Source organism: Pseudochaenichthys georgianus, unplaced genomic scaffold (genome assembly GCF_902827115.2).
Source record: "Pseudochaenichthys georgianus unplaced genomic scaffold, fPseGeo1.2 scaffold_552_arrow_ctg1, whole genome shotgun sequence".
In the NCBI taxonomy this organism is placed as follows: domain Eukaryota; kingdom Metazoa; phylum Chordata; class Actinopteri; order Perciformes; family Channichthyidae; genus Pseudochaenichthys; species Pseudochaenichthys georgianus.
In genome coordinates, this window is record NW_027263113.1 from 38,740 (window position 1) to 50,374 (window position 11,635).

Sequence of the window (11,635 nt, forward strand, 5' to 3'; positions counted from 1 at the left end):
GGTAACTTCCTGTCGGGATTAAAATAATGAAAACCGCCTCTTTAAGTGTTGTTCAGTTGTTGTTGTTGTTGTTGTCCGAGGAGCTGGGCCAGGGCTCGGAGCTGCGGCGGCTCAGTGTCGGGCGCCACATGCTCCACGGGTTGTAGGTGCGGCTCATCTCGGAGGGGGGGGGCGACGGGGGACACCAGGTCCGTCAGGGTGGAGGAGGAGCTGGAGGCCGGGGGGAACGGGTGCAGCGCAGAGTCAGCGCTGGTGGACCAGATGGAGGAGCTGAAGGGCGTCGGGGCAGACCAGAGGCTGCGGGCGTTACCCAGGAGGGACTGGAGACAAGGGGGAGAGGATCTGTGAGAGACATGCCTATTACGCAACATGCACTTCTTCATGTCTCTTCTTCATCAACATGTGTCCCCTCTTCTTCATGTCTCTTCTACATCAACATGTGTCCCCTCTTCTTCATGTCTCTTCAACATCAACATGTGTCCCCTCTTCCTCATGTCTCTTCTACATCAACATGTGTCCCCTCTTCTTCATGTCTCTTCTACATCAACATGTGGCCCCTCTTCTCCATGTCTCTTCTACATCAACATGTGTCCCCTCTTCTTCATGTCTCTTCTACATCACCATGTGTCCCCTCTTCTTCATGTCTCTTCTACATCAACATGTGTCCCCTCTTCTTCATGTCTCTTCTACATCAACATGTGTCCCCTCTTCTTCATGTCTCTTCTACATCACCATGTGTCCCCTCTTCTTCATCAACATGTGTCCCCTCTTCTTCATGTCTCTTCTACATCAACATGTGTCCCCTCTTCTTCATCAACATGTGTCCCCTCTTCTCCATGTCTCTTCTACATCAACATGTGTCCCCTCTTCTTCATCAACATGTGTCCCCTCTTCTTCATGTCTCTTCTACATCAACATGTGTCCCCTCTTCTTCATCAACATGTGTCCCCTCTTCTCCATGTCTCTTCTACATCAACATGTGTCCCCTCTTCTTCATGTCTCTTCTACATCAACATGTGTCCCCTCTTCTTCATCAACATGTGTCCCCTCTTGGGATATTGTCACTTCCGTTTGATGAGGGAGTGAGCAGACGTGTGCGTGGAGGGCTCCTGACAAACTTTTCTATACCTATCAAATACTACTCAAAACCGATCTGGTAACCGAATCAAACCATGCTCATATTTAAGGGAACTATGAAGTAATGTCTAAGGGGAAACAGAAACAGCCATCGACCACACAATCAACCAGAGCTGCGACCACAGCGGCTAAGATAGCAGCTAACATGGCTGCCGCTTGCCCAGTTACCAAGGGGGACCTGGAGGCTCTTCTCAGCAAACAAAGTGATAGTTTCAAATCCGACATGGCTAAACTGTTAAAAGAATCAACGGACTCCCTGGAGAGGTCGGTAAACTCACTGGGACAACAAGTGGCATCGTTCAACAGCCGCCTCGACAAAATCGAAGTAGTGGTGGGTGAAAACTTTGAGAAACTCAACTTGATGGAAGCCACTGTTCAGTCCCTACAGTCCCAAACCATCACACTCCAGGATCGGGTGGATGACCTCGAAAACAGGTCCAGGCCGTCCAACTTGAGGATAATAAACATACCCGAGGGGCGCGAGAGGGGTCAGGACCCGATAAAGTTTGTGTCTGACTTGATAATGGAGGTGACGGGTCCCGGTGTTCTCAGCAGTCCTCCGGAGATAGAACGAGCCCACCGCTCCCTGGGTCCCAGACCGGGAGACTCCAACAACACGGGGAAACCTCGGGCCTTCATTGTAAAATTCCTCCGTTTCCAGGAAAAAGAAGCAGTCTTAAAATGGGCCAGACAACATAAGCTGGACTACGGCGGCACCGAGTTGAGTTTATCCTGATATCAGCTCCGTCCTAGCCGAAAAGCGAGCTGCGTTCATCCCCATCAAGAATTCTCTTTACCAGAAAGGAATAAAATTCCGCCTGTTGCACCCAGCTCGTCTTCATGTTTCCTTCAGAAATGACGACTACTACTTTGACTGTCCGCAAAAAGCCCAGGACTTCTACATCCAACGCATTGTCCCGCCGGAGTAGTGGGAGGCTGTGGAGCACGGACTTTCTCTGGACTGAATGCACGGCAAATAAACACTCACAAACGGACTTCTCAGGAAACGGTGAAGTTGAAATGTTTAACCTGAGTATGTTTGTATTAAGATATCCTGATATGGATCCACCGTGAGGTATGGATGGATGTTGTTATCCAGCATGTGCACTATCTTCTCTCTGTTGTTGTGTGATGTTTACTATGGCCACTTCCGGTGTAGCGGTGTTAAAGGGGCACGGTCCGGGGGAAACAAGCCTTGCTAGGAACCATCTCAGGTTTTTGCGGTTAACTTTGTATTGGCTATAAACTAAACTAGACTGTTTACTCTGCATGTCAGACCAATTGTAGAGTTAGGAGCCCTGTCTGCTCAGAAATATTAGTTAGATTATAGGTTAATGTCATACGGAAGTGACATATTTTTTTGGAGTCCTGCTGCTCGTTCTCGTTTTAGGAACAAGCTTAGGAAAGGGAATGTGTGTTTGGCTCTCCTTTTTGAGAGCATTTCTTTTTTTGGGGAGAATTTGGGTGTTAGGTCCTACTATATGTTTATTTTATTTTGTTGTATTTTTGTTGTTCGTTTCTCCTGCTTTCCATTAAATAGGCTGCATACTACCTCTTCATGTACTTCAGGCTCATATTTTGATGATGGTTAATTTAACAGGAAATGGTGAAGCATGTCTAAGACTTGTCTCCTGGAATGTTAAGGGCATGAATGCCCCGGTTAAAAGAGGCAGAATTTGTTCCCACTTAAAACACCTTAAAACGGAAATTGCCTTTCTACAGGAAACTCATCTGACCACTAAGGACCACCATAGGTTAAAGGCATCATGGGTTGGCCAAACCTTTCATTCCAATTTCAGTAGTAGAGCAAGAGGCGCAGCTATTGTGATGCATACAAAAATACAGTTCAGCCCGACTGAGGTTATAGCGGATCCTCAAGGCCGCTTTGTGATTTTTCTGGTTCCCTCAATAATGTCAATGTTGTTCTCGCCAATCTATATGCGCCCAACTGGGATGATGAAGCATTCATGGGAAAAGTGATATCATTATTACCAGACCTAAGCTCCCGCCATTTGATTTTGGGCGGTGATCTCAACTGTACAATGGACCTGCTTTTAGACAAATCTAGCCCAAAACGGGACTCACCCTCTAAAATGGCTAAAGCCATCTCACTATTTATGAGTCAAACAGGCTGTGTGGACCCATGGCGTTCTCTCCACCCCAAAGCGAAACAGTTTTCTTTCTACTCCTTGGTTCACAAAACATTCTCGAGAATCGATTATTTTTTTATCGATAACTTTTTTATCGATAACTTTTCTTCCCGCTGTAAAAAACATAGAATACTGTAGTGGAAATTTTTATTATTATCATCCTTATTATTATCCTTATTATATCTTTCATATGTTTAAACCAAATGCTTCTTATTTCCTCTTGTTGTGCTTTTACCATTATTATTCTATTATATTCTCTTATGAGTTTCCCAGTCTCTGCAAGGCCACAGCTGTTTCAGCAGACTGGGAGACTCATACACAGTCAGACACATCACGAACTTCCCTGCTCTGAGAACCGTTATGCTATCTACTCAAGGCCACTGGGTGTCTCATCAACAATCTGACTGTGTGAACCCAGATTGTTCTCTTTCCCACTCCTTTTCTATATAACCTTTGCTTTTCCATTGTTCTGCGCACTCTCGCGCAGACTATCTTATACTCTGTGCGACTTGTGACATTATTCAATCATTATATCGTGTATTTGAAGCTTCAAATAAATAACCAAAAGACAGCTTTTCTCGATTCACCATTTATTTGTTATGATCATTTGACTTGTACTCTCCAGCTGTGTTGGGCCCTAGATTTCCATAACAAATGGCGTTGTCGGCAGGATCTCTGTATGTTTGATCGGGGAAACCTCTGGACGCTGGTGGCTGCTAGCTCCGGGATCTTGGATCCTCCTCTACCCCGACATAAAACGTACGGGACGAGGGGACCAGCGTGAGGGGTGGAACCGATTGACTTCACGAGATCCAACGAACTCAAAGGGCTTTCAATACTCGGTGAGATGTGCAAAGTCTAAATTGTTTAAAGTTAAACGTAATTAAAACTCCATGACATCAGGAGAGGGACTGCTCGAAAACAGAGATATTTGGCATATCTAGCATCGACGGATGAAAAATAGTGTTTTGGTGACACGGAGTGTTTTGGTGACACTTTAATAGTGTTTTGGTGACACTTTAAAAGACTTTGCTATGGGGGCAAAGCAGGGGAGGGGGTATGTACAGCCTCCTGAGGGTCCGATAGTTGATGTCATGCGAGCAAAATATGGTGAAGAAAGTCTGTCTAAATTAAATATATGGACGGAAATGTTCGGATTTCCTAAGGGAGGTTCTTTGAGTAAATTAAAAATCAAAAACCTAAGAGATAAATTACAAGAGTATGGAGATGGGATGAAAAAGAAGAGTACAATTAAAGTAAAAGACTTGGAAAAACTGGACACTCATAGAAAGTGTTTATAATACTGGGGAGTAAAAAAAAGGCAGTTGGCCTTGGGGATTAAATAAAATATTAAGGTTGAAAATGAATGTGAAGAAAAGAAATACATTATTTCCAAAAGACATGTAAACCCCAGACATCTCTGTGTCCTTCCATTGCAGGCCTGAATGACCTCTCCTCGACTGGGTATCCCTTCCCTCCTCCGGCGTACAACCCTGGCAATCTGGTTGGAACACCTCAACCACCTCCACTACAAGCCCCAGCCATGCAGTCAGCGTCAACTCCAAGCTCGACAACAGCGGGATAAACAAACCCGATGCCCTAGGAGACCAAGCAGGTGTTTGGGAAACAAACCTCAGTAATGCCTTTCTCAACGGACTCACAGACACAGCGCAAACTAAACAAAATGCTGGCCGCTCACAATACCGAGGGAGAGGCAGAGGAGGTTTTCAGAGGCAGAGGACAAGAAGCAAGACGTTCATTTGAAGAAAGATGTTTCCAAGTGTGGAAGTGTTGAACATTGGATTATGGGACTGCTCACAGAACACTGGAGTGGAGGCAGAGGGGGACAGCAGGGAAGGGGCCCAATCGAGCGAGATGGAAATTCAGCAAGCAGCATCTAACCAGGGAAGTGACACACACACACACACACACGCATCATACATGCTATTGAGAAATTAGAAGAATTAGAGGACATGTCTGTAATTAAAAAGGGTACATATTTGAAATATGACAGTGAATGTTTGCGTTAAGAAATGTCCCACACATTTTTGGTTGATTCTGGGGCTACACATTCTGTGGTAAAAAAGGGTAGATTTGCCTGAATGCAAATTTAGTGATAGATTTATTCATGTGCTGGGTTTATGAAAAGGAGAAGTTTCTGTACCACTTCAGAGTGGAGATAACGGTGTTGACAGTAATCCATTTCCCACATCAGTAAAAAACAGTTATTTTATCATCTGCCTGCCCAATACATTTACTGGGCAGAGATCTGGTTCTCCGGTTCGGCTTGGACCTCATTTTTCCACAAATGAGGGTCTTAAAGTCCGACAGCCATCTCCTACGATGGTTCAAAAAGTGTCATTTGATGATAAAGAACTGGTGAATGTGTATCAATGGGCTGCTGACATATCCTGATTTTCAGGAGTTGTTGCGTTTGACTGGTCAACGTGGTTTTCCACCTGCTGTGTGGAAACTTCTCATTTTGCATTGTACTGCTAACGGGGTTGAAAGATCCGTGTAAATGCTATGATGAGAGTTTTACTGTTAGAATGTGTGAATGATGAGCTCATATTTAAAAATGTATTGGAATTCGCTGGGTAGCGCTATCTCTGTTAGACTCACACACACACAAGACACAACCAGCTGTGTCAAATCCCAGGGGCGGTCCACACATTTCACTAGCCAGGGGGCCCCACTGATAGATGGAGGGATTTGGGTCCAATCGTTAAAGATTGGGAGTCAGTCACTGATTGGGCACCTACACACACAGAATATGTCATGTACTCTATGTCACGTGACGTGTATCAAAGGAAAATGTGCACGAACGTAGCCGTTCTGCGCACATTGCTGTTGGTTGAGGATAAGGTAATTCTCATATCTCTGAGCTTCCTGCCGCGCTTTCAGATGTGCCATACTCACTCTGGGCAGCTCACAGATATGACGTAGGGTTAATGTCCACGTTCACGTACCGTACTCATTGAAACGTGAAGCTGTTGATGGCCAGTGTTTACCTCTCTGCTTAAACAAGGGGTCATTATTCCGTGTAACGATTCCAGTGTTTCCTGTCAAAAAGATCAGAGACAAACCTCCTGACGAGTGGAGATTTGTCCAGGATTTACGATGTAAATGCAGCTGTGCATGCACGCTCGTCCGGAATTCTTATCTGATTATTTCCCAAGTTCCAGCCTCTGCAACATATTTACTGCCATAGATGTCTCAAATGTTTTTTTTCCAGTGTTCCGGTACACAAAGACAGTCCATTTTTGTTCACATTTGAATATAATGGTAAACCTTACACATTCACACGTTTGTGTTAAGGCTAAATGTTAAAAAAGTCACTAAGCAACAGATGATGTCATTCTTGCGTATGTGTTCATAACACACGGCTGTCGTTATGCTTGCTGTGATGTTACCTCAGTCCGTTCTCTGCTTGTAATTATGCCGTTACAAGCTTCAAAGTTGTATTTATCATCTGAATTTGCCGAAACAAGTTTAATATTCTGAAAGCCAATACTTTGAAGATGTATAAGTGAGGTGTCTTGAGTAGTCAAAATTACCTACAAATCATTGTACACACGTGTACATATTATTCTATTTTTATGCAGCTCTGTGTGATTTTGTAGCTACAATTCAGACTAATACACTACCAGAAGTGGAATAAGTACTCAGATATTGTAGTGAAATTAGAAGTACTCAGATATTGTATTTGAGTAAAGGAATAAGTACTCAGATCTTGTACTTGAGTAAAAGTAGAAATACCAGAGTGTTACAGTAACAGTCCTGCATTCAAAATGTTCTTCAAGTAAAAGTAGAAAAGTATTATCAAAATATAGTGAAAGTAAAGACAGTAAAAGTAGTCGTTGTGCAGATTGGTCCATTTCAGAATAATATATGTGATATGTTTTATAATGATTGATCATGAAAGTGTTCTCAAAGCTGGTGAAGGTGCAGCTAGTCTGAATGGCTTTGTATTCTGCAGGGTAGCTTGTGGATTCACTCCAGGTGAAACTAAAGTCTGATTTAACACTTGATTATATTTCACATCATTCATCCACATCTGTGAAGTAACTAAAGGTATTAATACATGAAGTGAAGGAAAAGTACACCATGTACCTCTGACTTATGTTCACTTCCAACCTAAAAGGACCTAAAAAATAGTAATCAATAATGTATTGAAAAGTTATTTGCTGATTGGTTTTTATATCGGCTCAGCCAGGTTATATGGGAGGCCCAGTCTACGTACACTCTAACAACAAATGCCTTGGCTTAACAAAGAAAATCAAGGCAATAGGTTGCATCGATGGTTATTGAGTTAAGACAACTTCTATTGAAATGTTGTTAAAGCAACAAGTTATTTGGGTTAGGGGAGAAGGCTTTTCCTCTGCAATCAGAGGTGTTTTCAATTACCACTCACTTAATAATTGGTCGCATAAACACACGTTTTTAAGTTGATTACTCCAAAAGTTCCAACTTGTTTTACCGTATGATTTAAATATAATCTTAAATTGTATGTACTTAATTACCACATGTTGAACATGAACACATGTTTTTAAGTTGACAACTATTTATAAATTAAGTTGCTCCAAATAATATTGTATCAATAGGGTTTTTCTCTTAGCTTTTTCATGTTTTTGCCTTTAAAGAAAGAAATTAATTGATTCCACAACAAAAATATTAGGCAATTCATTTTTTTTGAACTGCAGGTGTTTATTTCAACACATGATGTTTCAAAAGGAGAGACTTCATTTAGTTTGAACATTGCCTGAAGACGGTTGACGTAATTTCCATTGTGTGCACACCTACTGTAGACCGGACTTAAAGACAGACAGGTTTTTATTGTTTGGACTTAAAAGACGTTCCTCTGACCAACGCTGACCTCATGTTGTATGTTGATGGGTCTGCCTCTCGCGACCAAGGGGGCACTAATCGGGTGGGTTTTTCTGTTGTTTCAGATTCTGCTGTACTCCGTTCTGGACCGCTTCCATGTCACCTCTCAGCACAGGCAGCAGAGCTCATCGCAAAATGCTGTGCAGACACAGGTCTGTCATGGACACAAGCTCTGCCCATTGTGCTGATGTACATGAGGATGCGGAAAAGAACACGGAGTCAACTCAGCCCATTTGAAATCCTATGCTAATCCAGATGGGACTCAAGGCTCCAGGATGTCCTCCTCCCTCCACAACTTTGTGTGAGGATGCTATGTTGTCATATTGTGTTAACCTATCATCCACTTTAGCGACTGCCACTGGTCCACTTCACCATCTCCAACCCGGCGACTTCGTGCTGGTCAAGGATTTCCGGAGAAAGAGCTGGAAATCCAATCGTTGGCAGGTCCCTACCAGGTGCTTCTCGTCACCCAGACAGCGGTCAAGGTCGCCGAGAGAGCTACATGGGTCCACGCCAGCCACTGCAAGGTCGTGGTCACAGGAAAGGAGAAACGATAGAAACAGATGACAACAAGTGACATGTCCAAGTCACCAACAGATGACAACAAGGGACATGTCCAAGTCACCAACAGATGACAACAAGTGACGTGTCCAAGTCACCAACAGATGACAACAAGGGACGTGTCCAAGTCACCAACAGATGACAACAAGTGATGTGTCCGAGTCACCAACAGATGACAACAAGGGACGTGTCCAAGTCACCAACAGATGACAACAAGTGACGTGTCCAAGTCACCAACAGATGACAACAAGTGACGTGTCCAAGTCACCAACAGATGACAACAAGTGACGTGTCCAAGTCACCAACAGATGACAACAAGTGACGTGTCCTAGTCACCACCAGCACCACACTTGCACTACATACACCAAAACACACTACACACAAGGTGTCACGAGCGAGTGCCAGCTGAGCGGTTCCATATGCTCTCTGGTTCCTCGTTTGTGTTATCAGTGTGCGAAGTCTGACGGTCCGTGTCACGAAATCGACCGAGAGAATACACTCACACACTCCATGGAACATTTCCCCCTCGTGATGAGGGCTCGCCTGGAGAGACGACAACGCAACCGTGAGCAATGTGAATGCTACTGGAGAGCCTGGACACTCATAGAATGGTTCCTCTGCATACTTGCCATGATAGTTGTGTTAGGACTAGTCCTATATTTTATGTATCCTTTTCAGCACACAGCATGTCAGCCAAAATCGAGGTATCTAAGAGGTTCATGGGGAAAGCAGGGCGAACCACATTTATTTTATTTTGTTGTCTGTATGTATGTATCCGGCGCCGACCCGTGTGGCACATTTTACATAGACATCGCGCCCAAAACTCAGACCCGGAAAAACGTAAGCAACCTTTGACGCCACTGTTGACATCCATAGGTACATCTACATTTAATCTATACATAGGCGACCATAGCAACATTGATGTGGGTCAGACCAGTAGTGGGATCACCGGTAACGTCTGGTGGCACACTCTGAGATCATTGTTGCAGGCCGCAGGACAACATGGGTCATGTTATGCATGCACTCTTTTCCCCCAGGACTCATCAATGTCCGTGCCAGTTCGTCCGCGCTCTCTGACCCAGGTTGAACACCTCTGCGCGTTTATGGCTCTGACAAGGCCCATCAAGGGTGAAGACAGCGTAACCGAGTGGCGTTATGCTAGGCAGCTTCCCCCACCATGCAGCAATCGGTCTGACTCCTCTTTGCGTGCATCCACGCTTGATACCACATACGCAAAGTACCAACCCGTCAGCCATGTGCACCCAGTCATTTGAGAGGGATGAAACACAACCTCTGCATCCAGAGAGTTTACCACAAAACGTCTTTTACACCACCTTATTTTCCCCTAGGAACTACTACTGGTTGTACCCGTATCCTACGGAACACGTGCGGTGACGGTGCTTACAAAATCTCGTATTGTCACATATCTGGTGCCCCTGAGAGAATCCTTTCTAACGTAGCATTCCCTGATGTTAAACATATTTCCCTCCAACTGGCCTGGCCCAGTGATGCTGGGTTTAGCGCGCCAGAAGATTACGTTTGGTTGTGCGGCAACAAGCTCTATCAAGTTCTGGCTCCCCTCTGGATAGGGACATGCACTCTAGTGGATTTGAATCCAGCAGTCACTGTACTCACGTCCTTAATGCACACGACACATCATTACCCAGAGTTCCAACACCCCGACCACCACAAGGTAAAAAGAGAGATGACGTCCGCTGTCAGCTAAATTCATGGGTGGCCTGTTCCCATGGTGGGGTACAGTAAACAATGCCCATAAAATAGATACCTTACACGTCCGGCTAGAGAACCTCACTTAGGAGACGACGCAAGGCTTCCAGGCATTGACCCCATTCATAACATGCTCATGCAGCACCAATTCGCTCTTGACCTTTTGTTCGCCTCAAAGGGTGGCCTGTGTCATGTGATCGGTGACTCCTGTTGCACTTACATTCCCGACGCCACCAAGAACATCACTGACACCGTGCTGCATCTTAACAACCTGTTTGATTATCCCAATACTGAAGAAGTGTGTTTCCAGCATGGTGTCCTCAGCTTTCGTTCAGTATACTACTATTCCATTACAAGACAATCCTTTGCGCCACAGTGAGATAGATCAGCTAGAATCAGAAGAGTCTGATTCCGATTCATCAATATAATCATGTGTGTATCTCCTCTCTTATGCTTACATTATATTGGAGTCTGTCCTCCACAAAAACAGCCAGTTTTCTATGATATATTTGTGATGTGTTTACTTAAACCAGCGATGGAGTGTATTCATTGATGTGTTATATCAGTCTATCCTATCATTTGTTTTTTCTATTGATCAAGTATGATCAAAAGGGGGGAATGTAGTGGACATTTTTATTATTATCATCCTTATTATTATCCTTATTATATCTTTCATATGTTTAAACCAAATGCTTCTTATTTCCTCTTGTTGTGCTTTTACCATTATTATTCTATTATATTCTCTTATGAGTTTCCCAGTCTCTGCAAGGCCACAGCTGTTTCAGCAGACTGGGAGACTCATCCACAGTCAGACACATCACGAACTTCCCTGCTCTGAGAACCGTTATGCTATCTACTCAAGGCCACTGGGTGTCTCATCAACAATCTGACTGTGTGAACCCAGATTGTTCTCTTTCCCACTCCTTTTCTATATAACCTTTGCTTTTCCATTGTTCTGCGCACTCTCGCGCAGACTATCTTATACTCTGTGCGACTTGTGACATTATTCAATCATTATATCGTGTATTTGAAGCTTCAAATAAATAACCAAAAGACAGCTTTTCTCGATTCACCATTTATTTGTTATGATCATTTGACTTGTACTCTCCAGCTGTGTTGGGCCCTAGATTTCCATAACAATACTCACCCATAGTGATATCCGACCACGTTAC

At 44.0% G+C, this 11,635-nt stretch overlaps 1 long non-coding RNA gene across 1 annotated transcript; it reads left to right on the forward strand.

Moving 5' to 3' along the window:
- Positions 1-3,427: 3,427 nt before the first annotated feature.
- Positions 3,428-11,520, forward strand: LOC139433514 (uncharacterized). The gene is made up of 2 exons (XR_011642968.1): positions 3,428-4,129; positions 4,727-11,520. It is a non-coding gene; the product is annotated as an uncharacterized lncRNA (long non-coding RNA).
- The last annotated feature ends 115 nt before the right edge of the window (positions 11,521-11,635 follow it).